This window comes from Scyliorhinus torazame, chromosome 6, assembly GCF_047496885.1.
Source record: "Scyliorhinus torazame isolate Kashiwa2021f chromosome 6, sScyTor2.1, whole genome shotgun sequence".
NCBI lineage: Eukaryota > Metazoa > Chordata > Chondrichthyes > Carcharhiniformes > Scyliorhinidae > Scyliorhinus > Scyliorhinus torazame.
In genome coordinates this window covers 317,010,509-317,031,380 of record NC_092712.1, presented here as the reverse complement: position 1 = coordinate 317,031,380, position 20,872 = coordinate 317,010,509, and the positions used below count along the sequence as shown (strand labels likewise).

Here is a 20,872-nt window from a genome sequence, read left to right as displayed (position 1 = left end):
ACTCCATTACTAGAGCAGCTCTAGTACATGCACAGATGCCAAATTAGCAAAAGTCTGAGATGTGCTGGCGGGAGTCAGGATTTGAATTGGCGTGCTCAAAATTCAGGTAAAGGGTTGGTTTCCAGGGCTTGATTCGCCTGGTGATAATAATAGTCTTTATTATTGTCACAAGTAGGCTCACATTAACACTGCAATGAAGTTACTGTGAAAAGCCCCTAGTCGCCACACTCCGGCGCCTGTTCGGGTACACAGAGGGAGAATTCAGAATGTCCAATTCACCTAACAGCACGTCTTTGGACTGTGTGAGGAAACCAGAGCACCCGGAGGAAACCCACGCAGACACGGAGAGAACGTGCAGACTCCACACAGACCTGAATTGAACCCGGGTCCTTGGAGCTGTGAGGCAGCAGTGCTAACCACTGTGCCAACATGCCGCCCCATCAGTACAGTGAGCCTTCATTGAGGAAAATGCTTTCAAATATATACCATATTAATATATGTCTTTATTATCTGTATGTCAAAAGGCTTTTGCTGCAAAACAGACATTTGAAGACATTTGAGAAACAGTATATATTTAACCATGCTGTAAATGCAAGGATGGTCCACTGTCTCAGTGAGATATCTACAAATTGTTTCAGCTGGTTTATATTTGAATTAATGTATCATGGAACTAGAGGGATTGAAGTTACAAATCCTCCATCATACTAGCATCTTAGGTTAATTATGCATAAAAAGGCTGAGCTGGAGCTAGAGTGTTGTGTGGGAAGTGATGGATGATGTCCTCAGCAATATTCGTATGATTTACTTCTTAACATAGCTACCTCTTCAGTACAGTTCCCCAACTCTCTGTTTATTACCCTGCATAGATCAGATAAAGCATCACTAAACTGTAACTACTGCCATTTGCTCTTGTAATCTTAAAAAGATAAGGTTGTTAGCTTCACAGTGAGGCATCGTACTAAGGATTTGGTGTCCGTGTACACAAACCACTAAAAGCTAATGCCTGGGGATAAAAAGTAATCAAACAGGCAAATGGAATATCGGCCTTCATCCCAAGGGAACTGGAATACAAAAGCAAGGAGGTGATGTTTCAGCACAAAGCCTTGGCCAGACCCCTTGTGGAGCCCTGAGTTCAGTTTAGGACGTCACACTTCAGGAAAGATAAATTGACATTAGAGGAGAAAAGTTATGAGACAGGATGCACAGGCTCAGCTTTACTCCCCGGAGTACAGAAGATTTAGGGCTGGTCCAATTGAAGTGTTGAAAATGATCAAAGGGTTTGATAGGGTAGATAGAGAGAAATTATTTCCTCTCCTTGGAGAGGCTTAAAATGAGAGCTTGGCTTTTATGGCGTGATATCAAGAAACACTTGCTTGTGTAAAGGGCAGTGAAAATCTGGATTTCGTCGAAGCCCTCCAGTGCAAAAGGAGGCCATTCGGTCCACCGAGTCTGTACTGATGCTCCGAAAGAGCACCCTAACATAGGCCCATTCCCTTGCTCAACATCGTAACCTCACCTGACATTTAAACACTAAGGGGCAACCCAGCACAGCCAATCCATCTAACCTGCACATCGTTTGTACTGTGGGAGGAAATCGCAGCAACCGGGAGAAACCCACGCAGACACGGGGAGAACGTGCAAACTGCACACAGACAGTCTCCCGAAGCCGGGATCGAATTCCTCTACCACAAAATACGTTGAGGCTAAAGCAGCCAATTAAACACTGCAAAACTGAGATTGATAGATTGTTGTTGGGTCGAGGTATTAAGGGCTGTGGAACCCGGGCAGGTGAATGGAGTCAAGACAAACATCAACCATGATTTAAATGAATGACAGAACAGGCTAGAAGGGCCGAATGGGCCCCTCCTATTCCTCTGAGGGGATACGGTGCAGAGTCACCGGAATGACATGAAGGTTAAAAGAGCTAAATTATGAAGGCGAGTTGATGCAAACATAGTTTGCAATCTCTGAGTTAGGTGTTTGGTGGGTGATCTGATTGAGGTCCTTAAGAAAGATAAAGATAAATACAGAGAAACAGTTTCTTCTGATGAGAGGAATCCAGGATGAGTAGACATAATCACAACATTAGCACAAGACTATTTAGGCGTGAAATCGGGAAACACTTTTTCACACTGAAGCTAGGGGAAATCTGAAATTTTTTCTCTCAAATGGTCATAAATACTGGGAAATCAATGGAAACTTTCAAGGCTGAGATTGATAGCGTTTTGTTATGTCAAGAGCGAAGGCAGGCAAATGGAGATGATGTATAGACCAGCCAGGATCTAATTCAATCGTAGAACAGACCAAAGAACTGAATGACTTGCTGTTGTTCCTGTAAGACATTTTACCATCTTTGCATATCGCAAGCACATTTTCTTTGAGAATGTAGCCCACTGTTCTTATTAACGTCTAATGTGGGCGTCATGAATGGCCACTTGACCAAGTTCTGAATGCAATCTTTGACAATGTCGATGCTCCGTTTTCACTTTCCCACAGGTCAGTTCAGATTTTCTGCCATTTATTAAAATGGGCATTGCTTGTAATGGCTTGTAAACCTTTTGTAATGAAGATTCAGCTCCCCATTTTCCTTGTTTTAAAATTTTTATTTTTCCAGTTTCCTCCTTTCCCGAAAGCATTCTGCCACAGTTGTCCTTAAGTACCACATTTTATGATTTATTTGTGGCATGTGAACATCATTGACAAGGTCAACATTTATTGCCCATCCCTAATTGCCTTTGATAAGCTGCTGGTGACCCACCATCTTGAATACAATTGAGTCACTTGCTTGGCTGCTTCAGAGGGCAGTTAAGAATCAACCAATGTGTGGCTCTAGACTAGAGACTCGGTAAGAATGACAGATTTCGTCCCGGAAGAACATTAGAGAACCAAGTGGGTTTTAATGACATAATAATAGTCCTACGGTCACCATCACTGATTGTAACTGTTATAACCTGCCTGCTTACCACTGGCTGGGGACTGATGGCAATCCCACAATCCTTTGGGAGTATGAGCTTCCCCAATGAGGGGGGCGGAGAAATCATTAGCAGATTCCCTGCATAAATAAAGCTGGCCAGTTTGGAACCAGCTAGAGAGGAGTGAGCAGCAAGGGAGTTGCTGCTGCTGTCGTATACATATGTTATTGTAAATAAATGTTATTTCTCTCTATCCTTCAACTTGTGCTGGATTCTTCCTGGCCCTCACAAAACTTGCGACGAGGGTTAAAGTGGACAGCTGTCTATACTGCTGAAGCCACCTCCCTGGATTTTTGTTGGATACAGGTTGGAAGTTGTTTTCTATTATACCATGCCTCTGTACGGACGTTTGGATGTTTTTGATGCTGCGCTGGAAAGCTGGAACCAGTACGCACAACGGATGCGTTACTATTTCCGGGCAAACAACATCACCGAGAACGAGCGCCATGTGGTCATTTTGCTCATTGCCTGCGGCCCGCATACGTTTGGGGTGATTAAGAGCCTTACATACCCAGCTGCGCCAAGGCGTTTGATGAACTTGTGAACTTAGTGGGGCAACATTATAACCCAACCCCGTGCACGATAGTCCAGCGTTGTCGGTTTAATACCGCTGAGAGGACCCCAGGAGAATCCATTACAGAGTTTCTATCCAGGCTACGCAGGATTGCGGAGTACTGTGACTATGGTGAGACCTTGTCAGAAATGTTATGCAACCGTTTGGTTTGCGGTATTAACAATGCGGCCACCCAGAGAAAGTTGTGAGCTGAGCCAACATTGACTTTTCAACAGGCCATTCAAATAGTATTGTTCCGAGAGAGCGCAGAACGAGGAGTGCAGGGGCTACAGGGAATGGAAGTGCATGCCTTGGGATGCAACCCCTTCCATCCAAAAGTGTCCCCCCGCACCCCTGCGGTACCTTGGGCGAGGCGACGTCCGGATCGACGTCAGTGGCCGTCGGACGTTCCTCCTCGAAAGGAGCCTTCTCCAGAACCAATGGATGAGGAGCCATGTCCGTGTCGGACCTGTGGGAGCCAACCCTGTCGAGGACACCGGTCCTGGGCGCGCCAGAGGCGCCGTCGTTCCGACCGAAACTGATACCAGCCCAGGGGCCGTACCTTCCATTTGGATGAACCTTCGGCGACTACTCCTGAGGACGTGGAGACGGAGGACGACTCCCTACAGCTGTATTGTGTGGCAGCTCCCCGTGTGGCCCCCATTAAGGTGACAGTACGGGTCAATGGTCACCTGCTTGAGATGGAGTTGGACACTGGCGCAGCGGACCCCGTGATCGCCCAGAGGACATCCGATCGCATCAATCAGGGTATACAGACCCTTACATTAACCGACACACAGGTCATGTTGGCCACCTACATGGGGGAACCATTGGACATTGCAGGACATTGCAACCCCTGTTGTTTATGGACACCAGGAGGGGCGTTTCCCACCTATCGTGGTACGTGGCCATGGGCCCAGCCTGTTGGGTCGGGACTGGTTGCGCCATTTGTGGCTGCAGTGGTAGCACATCCTCAAAACAGGTTCTGGAGGGTTGACTGAGGTGCTAGGATGGTACCCAGATGTATTCTAGCCCGGTTTGGGGAAAATAAAAGGGGCCATAGCTGTATCCAAGTTGAACCAGGAGCCACGCCGCACTATTTCCGGGCGCGCCCGGTGCCTTACGCCTTGCTCGAGAAGGTAGAAGGGGAGCTCACTCGTTTGGAGAGTTTGGGTATTATCAGGCCCGTCCGTTTCGCTGACTGGGCAGCACCAATTGTACCTATCGTGAAGCCAGATGCCACAGTTGGCTTGTGCGGTGACTATAAACTTACAGTGAATATGGGTTCCCGGCTCGACCGATATCCAATGCCTCGCATAGAGGATCTCTACGCGAAGCTTGCAGGTGGACTCTCGTTCACAAAATTAGAGATGAGTCACGCCTACCTACAGTTGGAGCTGGACCCTGCCTCCCAGCCATATGTGACTATTAATACACACCGGGGCCTGTATGAATATAAATGGTTGCCCTTTGGGGTATCCTCTGCCTGCACTATTTTTCAACGCGTCATGGAGGGCATCTTGAGAGGTTCACCGCGTGTCGCTGTCTACTTAGACGATGTTTTGACTACAGGGATGTCGGAGCAGGAACATTTGGAAAATTTGGAGGCTGTCCTTCGACGCTTTTCAGAGGCTGGAGTCCGCTTACATCGCATAAAGTGCGTCTTTCAGGCGAAGGAAGTAGTCTATCTGGGTTATCAGGTGGACCGCGAAGGTTTGCACCCCATCGCAGAGAAGGTGCGTGCAATTTAGCAGGCCCCCTACCCAACTGTCACTTCACATCTTTGTTCTTTTCTCGGCCTCGTAAACTATTACGGGAAGTTCCTCCCCAATCTGGCAACTACGTTGGCCTTGTTGCACCTTCTGCTAAAGAAGAATCACACCTGGCTTTCCGGCGAGTAAAACAACAATTGTCGTTGTCTGGGTTACTAACCCATTATGATCCTGGAAAGCCTTTGCTCACCACATGTGATGCATCCCCGTATGGTACTGGGGCCGTCCTGTCCCACAAGATGGAGAACGGGGCTGAGCGACCGATAGCTTTCGCCTCCCGCACATTGACTGCAGCGGAAAAGAAGTACGCGCAGATCGAGAAGGAGGGCCTGGCGGTGGTCTTTGCGGTGAAACGTTTCCACCAGTACGTGTATGACCGCCACTTCACTATCGTGACTGATCATAAGCCTCTGCTGGGACTTTGCCAAGAGGATAAGCCAATACCGCCCATTGCTGCCGCACGAATCCAGCGCTGGGCTTTGTTGCTCGCTGCCTACGAGTATTCTCTGGAACACAAACCAGGAACCCAGATAGCGAATGCCGACGCACTGAGCCGATTGCCTTTATCGACCGGCCCCATGTCGACCCCTACGACCGGTGACGTGGTTGCAACCCTAAATTTAATGGACTCCTTGCCTGTCACGGCATCACAGATCCATGAGTGGACCCAGATGGTGCCAGTCCTGTCAAAGGTTTGGCACATAGTTCTGTATGGTGGGCAACATAGACAGCTCCCAGGTGAGTTGCGGTCATTTTCCTCCAAGCTGTCAGAATTTAGCGTGGAAGACGGTATCCTCTTGTGGGGGATGCGTGTGATTGTCCCAGAAAAAGGACAGGAGCTGGTACTAAGGCACAATGGGCATCCAGGTGTGACCAAAATGAAAATGTTGGCCTGGAGTTATGTCTCTTGGCCAGACCTCGACACCAACATTGAGAAGGTGGCCCAAAACTGCTCCATTTGCCAGGAGCATCAGAAGCTTCCGCCGGCCGCGCCCCTACATCACTGGGAATGGCCAGGGCGGCCTTGGGCACGCTTGCATGCGGATTTCAAGGATCCATGTTCCTTCTATTAATCGATGCCCAGTCTAAATGGCTCAAGGTGCATAAGATGGTAGGCACAACGTCCTGCGCAACAATCGAGTCGATGCATTTGTCTTTCAGTATGCATGGCCTCCCCGAGATGCTGGTCACGGACAATGGCACTCCGTTCACAAGTAAGGAGTTTGCGAGGCTCATGAAGATGAACGGCATATGCCATATCCGCACCGTTCCATACCACCCGGCTTCCAATGGGTTGGCGGAGCGTGTAGTGCAGACATTCAAACGAGGCCTAAAGAAGCAGTCTTCCAGGTCTATGGACACGAGACTGGTTCGTTTTTTGTTTTCATATAGGACCACTCCACATGCGGTGACTTGGGTAGCTCCCGCGGAACTCCTAATGGGCCGAAGATTTCGGACCCGCCTTAGCATGGTTTTGCCGGACATTGGTGCAAAAGTACGGCGCACTCAAGAACGGCAGGGACATGATTTTTCTCGGCATCGGCCGATTCGGCAGTTTGCGCCCAGTGACCCAGTGTTCGTTTAAAATTTTGCTGGTGGTGCCCAGTGGGGCCCTGGCGTTATCTTTCGCCGAACGGGCCCTATCTCTGACCAGGTGCAAGCCCAAGGTCGTCTCCAGCGCAAGCATGTAGACCACGTTCGGTCCAGAAGACTATCTCTTCCAAAGATTCCCCACCCCCGGAGCTCATTTTTACAGCCAAAAGTCCAGACACATTGGAGAGTATTCCTCACAATCTTCCTCTGGTGCCGCACTCAAAGCCTGCGCAGGTCGTTGCAGAACCGCGTGGAGATAGAGACACCGAGATGACGGAGGCAGCGGACTCCGACTTCGAGATGTAGACACAGGACGCCTCAGAGGGGGAGTCCTCAGGCCCACGGGCCGTGGATGTACAACCATTATCGTTCATCACAGAAGTGCCGTTCCCCGTCTCGTTACACGCCGCCCGATCCAGCGCATCGTGCAAATGGTGTCCGGCCTGCGGCAAAACGAGTCCGACGCCCTCCTTCGCCAGGGTCTTCGGTGGATTCCTTGGACTTTGGGGGGGAGGTATGTTATAACCTGCCTGCTTACCACTGGCTGGGGACAGATGGAAATCCCACAATCCGTTGGGAGTATGAGCTTCCCCAATGAGGGGGGCGGAGAAATTATTAGCAGACTCCCTGCATAAATAAAGCTGGCCAGTTTGGAACCAGCTAGAGAGGAGTGAGCAGCAAGGGAGTTGCTGCTGCTGTTGTATATATATGTTATTGTAAATAAATGTTATTTCTTTCTACCCTTCAATTCGTGCTGGATTCTGCCTGACCCTCACAAAACTGGCGACGAGGGTTAAAGTGGACAGCTGACTACACTGCTGAAGCCACCTCCCTGGATTTTTGTTGGATACAGGTTGGAAGTTGTTTTCTATTATACCATGCCTCTGTACGGACGTTTGGATGTTTTTGATGCTGCGCTGGAAAGCTGGAACCAGTACGCACAACGGATGCGTTACTATTTCTGGGCAAACAATATCACCGAAAACGAGCGCCATGTGGTCATTTTGCTCATTGCCTGCGGCCCGCATACGTTTAGGGTGATTAGGAGCCTTATGTACCCAGCTGCACCAAGGCGTTTGATGAACTTGTGAACTTAGTGGGGCAACATTATAACCCAATCCCGTGCACGATAGTCCAGCGTTGTCGGTTTAATACCGCTGAGGACCCCAGGAGAATCCCTTGCAGAGTTTCTATCCAGGCTACGCAGGATTGCGGAGTACTGTGTCTATAGTGAGACCTTGTCAGAAATGTTACACGACCGTTTGGTTTGCGGTATTAACAATGCGGCCACCCAAAGGAAGTTGTGAGCTGAGCCAACATTGACTTTTCAACAGGCCATGCAAATAGTATTGTCCCGAGGGAGTGCAGAACGGGGTGTGCAGGAGCCACAGGGAATGTAGGTGCATGCCTTGGGATGCAACCCCTTCCGTCCAAAAGTGTCTCCCCGCACCCCTGTGGTACCTTGGGCGAGGCGACATCCGGATCGAAGTCAGTGGCCGTCGGACATTCCTCCCCGAAGGGAGCCTTCTCCAGAACCAATGGATGAAGAGCCATGTCCGTGTCGGGCCTGTGGGAGTCGACCCTGTCGCGGACACTGGTCCTGGACGCGCCAGAGGCGCTGTCGTTCCGACAGAAACTGGGGCCAGCCCAGGGGACGTACCTTCCATTTGGATGGACCTTCAGCGACTACTCCCGAGGACGTGGAGATGGAGGACGACTGCCTGCAGCTGCATTGTGTGGCAGCTCCCCATGTGGCCCCCATTAAGGTGACAGTACGGGTCAATAGTCACCTGCTTGAGATGGAGTTGGACACTGGCGCAGCGGACTCCGTGATCACCCAGAGGACATCCGATCGCATCAATCAGGGTATACAGACCCTTACATTAACCGACACACAGGTCAAGTTGGCCACCTACATGGGGGAACCATTGGACATTGCAGGACATTGTAACCCCTGTTGTTTATGGATGCCAGGAGGGGAGTTTCCCACTTATCGTGATGCGCAGCCACAGGCCCAGCCTGTTGGGTCGGGACTGGTTGCGCCATTTGCGGCTGCAGTGGCAGCACATCCTCCAAACAGGTTCTGATGGGTTGACTGAGGTGCTAGGATGGTACCCATATGTATTCTAGCCCGGTTCAGGGAAAATAAAAGGGGCCGTAACCTGTATCCAAGTTGAACCAGGAGACACGCCGCGCTATTTCCGGGCGCGCTCGGTGCCTTACGCCTTGCTCGAGAAGGTAGAATGGGAGCTCACTCATTTGGAGACCTTGGGTATCATCAGGCCTGTTTCGCTGACTGGGCAGCACCAATTGTACCTGTCATGAAGCCAGATGCCACAGTTGGCTTGTGCAGTGACTATAAACTTACAGTGAATACGGGTTCCCGGCTCGACCGATATCCAATGCCTCGCATAGAGGATCTCTACGCGAAGCTTGCAGGTGGACTCTCATTCACAAAATTAGATATGAGTCACGCCTACCTACAGTTGGAGCTGGACCCTGCCTCCCAGCCATATGTAACTATTAATACACACCGGGGCCTGTATGAATATAAATGGTTGCCCTTTGGGGTATCCTCTGCCTGCACTATTTTTCAACGCGTCATGGAGGGCATCTTGAGAGGTTTACCGTGTGTCGCTGTCTACTTAGATGATGTTTTTATTACAGGGACGTCGGAGCAGGAACATTTGGAAAATTTGGAGGCTGTCCTTAGATGCTTTTCAGAGGCTGGAGTCCGCTTACGTCGCATAAAGTGCGTCTTTAGGCGAAGGAAGCTGTCTACCTCGGTTATAAGGTAGACCACGAAGGTTTGCACCCCGTCGCAGAGAAGGAATGTGCAATTTAGCAGGCCCCCGCCCCGACTGACACTTCGCATCTTCATTCTTTTCTCGGCCTCGTAAACTATTACGGGAAGTTTCTCCCCAATCTGGCAACTACGCTGGCCCCGTTGCACCTTCTGCTAAAGAGATCACACCTGGGTTTGGGGTCAGCCACAAGAAACCGCTTTCGGGCGGGTAAAGCAACAATTGTCGTTGTCTGGGTTACTAACCTGGTAGGCCTTTGCTCATCACGTGTGATGCATCCCCGTATGGTACTGGGGCCGTCCTGTCCCACAAGATGGAGAACGGGGCCGAGCGGCCGATAGTTTTCGCCTCCCGCACATTGACTGCAGCGGAAAAGAAGTACGCGCAGATCGAGAAGGAGGGCCTGGCAGTGGTCGCTGCTGTGAAACGTTTCCACCAGTACGTGTATGGCCGCCACTTCACTATTGTGACTGATCATAAACCTCTGCTGGGACTTTTCCAAGTGGATAAGCCAATACTGCCCATTAGTTCCGCACGGATCCAGCGCTGGGCTTTGTTGCTTGCTGCATACGAGTATTCTCTGGAGCACAAACCAGGAACCCAGATATCGAATGCCGTCGCACTGAGCCGATTACCTTTATCGACCGGCCCCATGTCGACCCCCACGAACGGTGATGTGGTTGCAACCCTAAATTTTATGGACTCCTTGCCTCTCACGGCATCACAGATCCATGAGTGGACCCAGACGGAGCCAGTCCTGTCAAAGGTTCGGCACATAGTCTTGTATGGTGGGCAGCATAGACAGCTCCCAAGCGAGTTGCAGGCATTTTCCTCCAAGCTGTCAGAATTTAGCGTGGAAGACGGTATCCTCTTGTGGGGGACGCGTGTGATTGTCCAGGGAAAAGGACAGGAGCTGATACTAAGGGACTTGCACAATGGGCATCTGGGTGTGACCAAAATGAAAATGTTGGCCTGGAGTTATGTCTGGTGGCCAGACCTCGACACCGACATTGAGAAGGTGGCCCAAAACTGCTCCATTTGCCAGGAGCATCAGAAGCTTCCGCCGGCCGCGCCCCTCCATCACTGGGAATGCCCAGGGAGGCCTTGGGCGTGCTTGCATGCAGATTTCAAGGATCCATGTTCCTTCTATTAATCGATGCCCAGTCTAAATGGCTCAAGGTGCATAAGATGGTAGGCACAACGTCCTGCGCAATAATCGAGAAGATACGTTTGTCTTTCAGTATGCATGGCCTCCCCGAGATGCTGGTCACGGACAATGGCACTCCGTTCACCGGTGAGGAATTTGCGAGGTTCACGAAGATGGACGGCATATGCAATATCCGCACCGCTCCATACCACCCGGCTTCCAATGGGTTGGCGGAGCGCGCAGTGCAGACATTCAAACGAGGCCTAAAGAAGCAGTCTTCCAGGTCTATGGACACGGAACTCCTAATGGGCCGGAGATTTCGTACCCGCCTTAGCATGGTTTTCCTGGACATTGGCGCAAATGTACACCGCACACAAGAACGGCAGGGACATGTTTTTTCTCGGCATCGGCCGATTCGGCAGTTTGCGCCCGGTGACCCAGTGTTCGTTCGAAATTTTGCTAGTGGTGCCCAGTGGGTCCCTGGCGTTATCTTTCGCCGAACGGGCCCTATCTCTTACCAGGTGCAAGCCCGAGGTCGTCTCCAGCGCAAGCATGTAGACCACGTTCGGTCCAGAAGACCATCTCTTCCAAAGATTCCCCACCCCCGGAGCTCATTTCTACAGCCACAGAGACCAGACTCAGTGGAAAGTATTCCTCACAATCTTCCTCTGCTGCCGCACTCAAAGCCTGCGCAGGTCGTTACAGAACCGCGTCGAGATCGAGACGCCGAGATGACGGAGGCAGCGGACTCCGACTCCAAGATGCAGACACAGGACGCCTCAGAGGCGGAGTCCTCAGGCCCACGGGCCGTGGATGTACAACCTTTACGCGTTCATCACAGAAGTGCCGTTCCCCGTCTCGTTACACGCCGCCCGATCCAGCGCCTCGTGCAAATGGTGTCCGGCCTGCGGCAAAACGAGTCCGACGCCCTCCTTCGCCAGGGTCTTTGGTGGATTCCTTGGACTTTGGGGGGGAGGGATGTTATAACCTGCCTGCTTACTACTGGCTGGGGACTGATGGCAATCCCACAATCCTTTGGGAGTATGAGCTTCCCCAATGAGGGCATCGGTGAAATCATTAACAGACTCCCTGCATAAATAAAGCTGGCCAGTTTGGAACCGGCTAGAGGAGAGTGAGCAGCAAGGGAGTTGCTGCTGCTGTTGTATATATATGTTATTGTAAATAAATGTTATTTCTTTCTATCCTTCAACTCGTGCTGGATTCTTCATGGCCCTCACAAAAGTAGCCTTTATGTCCAAACCAAGCGGCAATTCTCCAGGAGTGACAGAATCTATGAGTAACCTTGAACCTACAGGATTATCATGGCATAGTCCCTTATCTTTTGTTACCCAATCTCAACACAGACTTTAAAAAAAAAAGTTTAGATTACCAAATTTTTTTTTTTCCAATTAAAGGGCAATATAACATGGCCAATCCACCTACCCTGCACATCTTTGGCTTGTGGGGGTGAGACCCACGCAGACACGGGGAGAATATGCAAACTCCACAAGGACTGTGACCCGGGGTCGGGATCGAACCCAGGTCCTCAGCGTTCTGTATTCTCAACATAGATTGCTCTTTTCCAGAAAGAGTAGGATTAGAAGTGGGCTATTTGTCGGGCTCTTCCTGCCTCACTTCGGGAATCTGAAATCAATTGTAGTCACCCAAACCCACCCCCAACTGTTGCCTAGGTTCACCTCAACTAACTCAGCGCAGGTTAAGAGCATGATCTGCATGCCCCAGTGACACAACAAGGGCAGATTCTCCTCTCGTCCCAACTCCCAGGTGCGGCAAAGGAAAGAAAGCTTACTATCGTGTCTCTGCTCCCATAAGGCTGGCCCGAGATTTACAATACTTTCCCAATTTCTATGGAGCCGCCCCTGCCCCTAGTGTCGGCACTGGCCCCATTGTTATGATTTTGATGAGTTGTTAGGGAGCATTCTCAGGCTCCTGGCCCACCTTCCTCTTCCTCTCTGTACTCACAGGGCACCCACACGGATAGGTACTTTTAATAGGTAGTGGGGCTTGCTCTCTGGCCGCTCGCACACCAGTAGGAGCCAGAAGGTCTCCAATGCAACTGGAGCCATGAGTGTGACTACAGGCCTCTGCATCGGTTCCTTCTCTCCATCCCAGCATGAGCTCCTTGCACCAGGGACGTGCCTGTGCTGTGCAAGGATGTTGAAGGTTCACCTCTTGCCGCAGGTGTATCCCAAATCTGTGTAACGTGAGATTTAAGCACATGGACTGCACAAAGGTTGTAAAAGAGGAACTTTTATTCTGCTGACATCAAATCCTTATGAACATTAATGGAAAAGCTTCACTTAAAGGAACAAACTATTTACAATGGATATTCACAGCCAATGTTCCAGATTTGTCCATATATCATCAAGAGCTTAACTTCTGATCTCTAATCTGTTGGAAAGCAGAGTTCCTATTGCTAACTTCCTTGTGGTTTCTCAAACTTAAGGTTGTTGGAGGCAGTCTGCCTGGGTCTCCAGTAGCTGTTCACCTGCTCTGCTGGCACTCCCCGGCTCTCCAGACACTGTCTCAGTTCCTCAATGCAGCAACTCACCACCCTTAATCTGCAGGCCCAGCTCCTTGCCACAACCCTGTTCTCGCCCTCTCTCCTCCAGCCTCAGTCTGCTGAGAACTTTGGCTTTTATCCCAAGGCGAGACCCCAAGGCCACCTGAATCCCCTGCCTGGAATCCAACCAGCCCAGATGCCGTTGTTATCTGAGCCACTGAGGAATCTGTAGATTACAATTTTCTGAGCATGGGCCTCCATGATAGGCTGAACCTAGTGGGAGATTGTGAACACATGGCTTGTGATTTGTGTACAGCAGCCTGTACATGGAATATTAGTCCTTGCACATCCTTCAAATAGTAATTAGCCTGAGACTGATTTAGAAATGAATCCAGTACAATGCTTGACTGAGAATTAGTGCAGTATTCCAACACAACCTCATACTTGAACAGCAGAAGAGGGCACTCTGTAGAACAGATCCCAATAGGTAACGCAATGTTATTACAATTACACATCTTCCTTGAGGCTTTTCCCTGCCTAGTTGACACTCTCTAACTACAAAGCTGAGAAAAAGAAACATTGAATTAAGAGGTTCCACCTCACTGAGGAGGCTTCAGGCCAATCCATACCCAACAACCTGGTCTGAAAACTCTGCTCACATTTTGACAGCTGTGACAAATTACACCACAGCAGCTGAGACATGCATAATCAACAACATTCCTAAGAAAAAAGTCAATTAATTCTATCTCCCAATGTGAACAGAATGATCCTTTAAAAAATTCTAGGATCTTGATTGGGATCCTTATCTTCATCAAAATTGAATCCGTTCTTCCACGCACCACACCCTACATGTTTTGCTGAAATCCGTCTTTTAGATTTCGAGGTATATTGTTTACATGGGAACATGCAAATTAGGAGCAGAAGTAGGCCATTCGGCCCCTCGAGCCTGCTCCGCCATTCAATAAGATCATGGTTGATCAGATTGTAACCTTCCACCTACCCCCTAATTGTCTTTCACCCCCTTACTTAACAGGAATCTATCTACCTCTGCGTTAAAAACATTCAAAGACTATTTCTGCCGTCTTTTGCGGAAGGGAGTTCCAAAGGCTCACTGCCCTCTGAGTAAAAATAATTCTCCTCATCTCTGTCTTAAATAGGGGGTTTGTTACGAATGGACAGATTAACAAATAAGGGTGAGAACATGACCTCTGCCCGTTTGCAGTGTCAGAGGTTACCTGAATATATTTTCCATATTGCAATTCCTTTTCACTCCCTGCCTTTTCTGGGCAAATAAATGTGTATGTCAATGATTCAAGCCCGTTTGGATACATAATTCAGTATTTGTGCTTTGTCAGTGCTGTCCATTTAATAAAACAGCTGCTCGCTTGTGTGGTCAATCAGTCCCAATTCGACACCAACCATTTTAATTCATTTTTAAGATGCACTGTTCAGAGTGGAACAGTGCCTCGGTTTGTTCTCAGCCTGTGCCAATGTCAGTCTTGGCAGCGGACTGTAAACCCAACCATCCTCCCCATCTGCAAGGTACATTCTTGTGGACGCTGGGTGAGGAGCAGCGCCACATTCCAGCAGGAGGCAGGGGTCACTGTACAGCAGCCAGGAGCGGAAATCCTTTTTTTAAAAATAAATTTAGAGTACCCAATTATTTATTTTTTCCAATTCAGGGGCAATTTAGCGTGGCCAATCCACCTACCCTGCACACCTTTGGGTTGTGGGGGTGAAACCCACGCAGACACAGGGAGAATGTGCAAACCCCACACGGACAGTGACCCGGGGCCGGGATCGAACCTGGGACCTCGGCACCGTGAGGCAGCAGCGAGGAGCGGAAATCCTGATTGGGTTTTAACCTCCCACACCCAACGGTATTGAGACTGCAGAGCAGACTAAAGACTTGGACCCTTTTAACCCAGTATAATTCACAGCTGCACTGGTCCAGTGAATTTTCCAACAAAAATGTGACAGGTCTGATCTTTTTTTCCAATCAAAATATAACTGTGTAAAATGAACTTTGCTTATTTCTAGACTATCAAGTTGAATGTATTATTCTGATTTGGCAAATTTCTCTAAGATGTGCGCCATTTTGTCAACATATTGGCCAGGCCAATGCTCTCTCTGTATACATTAGTAATGGATCTTACCCATTGCTCATTCATTTGGAAAAATATTTAACATAGAGTTCATGTTAGCACAATGCTTAGCCAATCGAATCCTCCCTTGTGAACACAGTCAATTTCTGCCATTGAGTAACCTGTGATCCTAAATTTTCACTAATAGTGATTCCAAATCATAGTTATCCATTGTAGTGACTTATTTAAAACTCATTCATCCAGAACCCAGAGTAACATAGAAATGAGCTAACTTTCACAAATCTGTTGTTTAGTGGATTTTCTTTCTGAAATGGAAACTGCTTCATATTGTTTTGGTGCATCCTGCTAAATAATAGAAGTTACCTATAAAAAGTGATTGAATTAAACATAAGAATATCAGGATATAACAAATTGGAATTGACTGCTAATCCATCAAGGATAATGATGGTACGGGGTAGACACTTCTTGTTTCCAGTAAGACTGACTGCCCTTGATGTCAAGGCCATATTTGCCTGAGTGAGGCATCCAAAAGACTATAAGAGAATAAGACGTAATAGCAAAAGTAGGCCATTCGGCCCATCGAGTCTGCTGCACCATTCAATGAGGTCAAGACTGATCTGATCTGATAACCCTCAACACCACTTTCCCACCTTATCCCCAAAAGGAGCCCTCACAAAACTAGAGCCAATGGGAATTGGGGATTACTCGCTGTTTGCTGAGGTTATACCTGGCACAAAAGAAGATGGTTTGTGATGGTTGGAGGTCAATCATCTCAGCTCCAGGATATCACTGCAGGAGTTCCTCAGGGTAGTGTCCTAGGCCCAACCATCTTCAGCTGCATCATCAATGACCTGCCTTCCATCATATAGGTATGTCAGGAATAAGCGAATGACTAGGGACAGAGTAGGACCAGTCAAGGACAGGGATGGGAAGTTGTGTGTAGAGTCTGAAGAGATAGGCGAGATACTAAATGAATATTTTTCATCAGTATTCACTCAGGAAAAAGATAATGTTGTGGAGGAGAATGCTGAGCTCCAGGTAAATAGATTAGATGGCATTGAGGTACGTAGGGAAGAGGTGTTGGCAATTCTGGACAGGCTGAAAATAGATAAGTCCCCGGGACCTGATGGGATTTATCCTAGGATTCTCTGGGAGGCCAGGGAAGAGATTGCTGGACCACTGGCTTTGATTTTTATGGCATCATTGGATACAGGAATAGTGCCAGAGGACTGGAGGATAGCAAATGTGGTCCCTTTGTTCAAAAAGGGGAGCAGAGACAACCCCGGCAACTATAGACCGGTGAGCCTCACGTCTGTAGTGGGTAAAGTCTTGGAGGGGATTATAAGAGACAAGATTTATAATCATCTAGATAGGAATAATATGATCAGGGATAGTCAGCATGGCTTTGTGAAGGGTAGATCATGCCTCACAAACCTTATCGAGTTCTTTGAGAAGGTGACTGAACAGGTAGACGAGGGTAGAGCAGTTGATGTGGTGTATATGGATTTCAGCAAAGCGTTTGATAAGGTTCCCCACGGTAGGCTATTGCAAAAAATACGGAGGCTGGGGATTGAGGGTGATTTAGAGATGTGGATCAGAAATTGGCTAGCTGAAAGAAGACAGAGGGTGGTGGTTGATGGGAAATGTTCAGAATGGAGTACAGTCACAAGTGGAGTACCACAAGGATCTGTTCTGGGGCCGTTGCTGTTTGTCATTTTTATCAATGACCTAGAGGAAGGCGCAGAAGGGTGGGTGAGTAAATTTGCAGACGATACTAAAGTCGGTGGTGTTGTCGATAGTGTGGAAGGAAGTAGCAGGTTACAGAGGGATATAGATAAGCTGCAGTGCTGGGCTGAGAGGTGGCAAATGGAGTTTAATGTAGAGAAGTGTGAGGTGATTCACTTTGGAAGGAAAAACAGGAATGTGGAATATTTGGCTAATGGAAAAGTTCTTGAAAGTGTGGATGAGCAGAGGGATCTAGGTGTCCATGTACATAGATCCCTGAAAGTTGCCACCCAGGTTGATAGGGTGGTGAAGAAGGCCTGTGGAGTGTTGGCCTTTATTGGTAGAGGGATTGAGTTCCGGAGTCAGGAGGTCATGTTGCAGCTGTACAGAACTCTGGTACGGCCGCATTTGGAGTATTGCGTACAGTTCTGGTCACCGCATTATAGGAAGGACGTGAGGCTTTGGAACGGGTGCAGAGGAGATTTACCAGGATGTTGCCTGGTATGGAGGGAAAATCTTATGAGGAAAGGCTGATGGACTTGAGGTTGTTTTCGTTAGAGAGAAGAAGGTTAAGAGGAGACTTAATAGAGGCATACAAAATGATCAGGGGGTTGGATAGGGTGGACAGTGAGAGCCTTCTCCCGCGGATGGATATGGCTGGCACGAGGGGACATAACTTTAAACTGAGGGGTAATAGATATAGGACAGAGGTCAGAGGTAGGTTCTTTACGCAAAGAGTAGTGAGGCCGTGGAATGCCCTACCTGCTACAGTAGTGAACTCGCCAACATTGAGGGCATTTAAAAGTTTATTGGATAAACATATGGATGATAATGGCATAGTGTAGGTTGGATGGCTTTTGTTTCGGTGCAACGTCGTGGGCCGAAGGGCCTGTACTGCGCTGTATTGTTCTATGTTCTATGTTCTAAGGTTAAGAGGAGACTTAATAGAGGCATACAAAATGATCAGAGGGTTAGATAGGGTGGACAGTGAGAGCCTTCTCCCGCGGATGGAAATGGCTAGCACGAGGGGACATAGCCTTAAACTGAGGGGTAATAGATATAGGACAGAGGTCAGGGATAGGTTCTTTACGCAAAGAGTAGTGAGGCCGTGGAATGCCCTACCTGCTACAGTAGTGAACTCGCCAACATTGAGGACATTTAAAAGTTTATTGGATAAACATATGCATGATAATGGTATAGAGTAGGTTAGATGGCTTTTGTTTCGGTGCAACATCGTGGGCCGAAGGGCCTGTACTGCGCTGTATCGTTCTATGTTCTATGTTCTATAAGGTCAGAAGTGGGGATTTTTGCAGATGACTGCACAATGTTCAGCACCATTCGTAACGCCTCACACAATGAAGCAGTCCATGTCCAAATGTAATACGACCTGGACAATATCCTGGCTTAGGCTGACAAGTGGCAAGTAACTTTCGCACCACACAAGTGCCAGGCAATGACCATCTCCAACAAGAGAAAATCTAACCATCTAACCTTGACATTCATTGGCATTACCATCACTGAATCACCGACTATCAACATCCTGGGGGTTACCATTGACCAGATACTGAACTGAGCTATCCGTATTAATACTGCGGCCACAAGAGCAGGTCAGAGGTTAGGAATCCTGTCGAGAGCAACTTACCTCCTCACTCCCCAAAGCCTGTCCACAATCTACACGACACAGGTCAGAGTTTGAAGGAACACCTCGAAGAGTGCAGCTCCAACCAATCTTCAAGAAACTTAACACCATCCAGGACAAAGCAGACCACTTGGTTGCTAACCCTTCCCCAAACATTCATTCCCTCTACCACTGACGAACAGTGGCAGCCACGGGTACCGTCTACAAGATGCACTGTAGAAATTCACCAAGGATCTTTAGACAACATCTTCCAAATCCAAGACTGCTACCAATCTAGAAGGACAAGAGCAGCAGATGCTTGGGAACACCATCACCTGGACATTCCCCTCCACGCCACTCACCAACCTGACTTGAAAACATATCGGCCGTTCCTTCACTGTCGCTGGAGCAGTATCCTGGAAGTTGAAGGAGGCAGCTCACCACCATCTTCTCAAGGGCAGTTAGGGATGGGCAGTGAGTGGCGGCCTAGCCAGCGACACCTACACCCCATGAATTAATTTGTGAAAGCCACTGCTCACTCCTCCTCAATCCCCCCATAACTTCCCCCCCCCCTTCCCCTCAGCCCACAACATTCCACACACTCCCTCAACCTTAGAATCTCCTGGGAGAGACAGAAAAAGTGGAAAATCTCCAAGAAACACGTTTCTCCTCGAACCCCTCAGGCAATTCAAACCCAGTCCAGCGTGTTACCTATAAAGACACTCGATGCCATATAATGTGGCCACATAAATGGTGACTAGAACCTTGCAGGTACTTTTAGGAGTAGCACAGACCATTAAAACAAATGGTTGTGATCCACAACTCTTTGCTATAAAGTGACTGTGCCATGAAATACAAAGAGGTGGGTGGGCTGCCCTATAAATGGGGAAGCAACTCAGGAAACATCTCTCCAATAAAAAATGCAACATAAAATGTATACGTGTAATAACAGGAATGATTCCAATTAACTACTGCAGAACGGTTTTGGATTATCATCTGCTATTCAGCTAATAGGAATACTCTCTTAAGTGCTGTGGACTGTGACAATGATCTAGCATCAATGTAATGCTGCATGAGCTATTAAGCAGAGTGACCTTTCAATTAGTTTCATTTTTTTTGGTACTAATGTTAGCTTTTCCACTGAGAGTATTACTGAAAGGAGAGCAACAACCTTTAGTGTCAAGTAACAGTCTGACTTCGCCTCGGACAATTCTGTATTTTTAAAAATGTATTTTTATTTTTCACCCCATTTTGGTTCATGCACATCCCGTTGCACTACGAAATTGAAGGAAAGTATCACTCGCTGCTCAGGAAATGACCAACTTATAAAACATAGAACATACAGTGCAGAAGGAGGCCATTCGGCCCATCGAGTCTGCACTGACCCACTTAAGCCCTCACTTCTACCCTATCCCCGGAACCCAATAACCGCTCCTAACCCTTTTGGGCACTAAGGGCAATTTAGCATGGCCAATCCACCTAACCTGCACGTCTTTGGACTGTGGGAGGAAACCGGAGCACCCGGAGGAAAACCCATGCAGACACAGGGAGAACGTGCAGACTCCGCACAGACAGTGACCCAAGCCGGGAATCGAACCTGGGACCCTGGAGCTGTGAAGCCACTGTGCCACCATGCTGCTGTAACTTCAGCTCAGGAGAAAGATTGAAATGAAAATCGCTTATTGTCACAAGTAGGCTTCGAATGAAGTTACTGTGAAAAGCCCCTAGTCTCCACATTCCGGCGCCTGTTCGGGGAGGCTGGTACGGGAAGTAGGCTGGGGTTGATTTTATTTAAAGAAACAGGCGATTTAATTAAGGTGTAAACAGTTATGAGGGGCAGTTGAAAGGTTTATTTCCCGTAGACAAAAGATCAATACCAGGAAGAGGAGGCAGTGGCATCGTGGCGTTGTCACTGGACTAATAATCCAGAGACCCAGGGTAATCCTCTGGGGTCCTGGGTTCGAATCCCACCAGGGCAGATCGTGAAGTTTGAATTCAATACAAATCTGGAGTAAAGGTCTGATGATGACCATTGTCCTAAAAATCCATCTGGTTCACT

General features: G+C 48.5%; 1 protein-coding gene and 1 long non-coding RNA gene across 2 annotated transcripts in view; one reads left to right on the top strand and one right to left on the bottom strand.

Moving 5' to 3' along the window:
• Window positions 1–20,872, top strand: part of LOC140425627 (cadherin-6-like) — a 260,191-nt gene that overhangs the window by 866 nt on the left and 238,453 nt on the right. The gene's annotated exons all lie outside the window — the stretch shown is intronic.
• LOC140425628 (uncharacterized) overlaps window positions 1–20,872 on the bottom strand; it is an 82,546-nt gene that overhangs the window by 54,881 nt on the left and 6,793 nt on the right. The gene's annotated exons all lie outside the window — the stretch shown is intronic.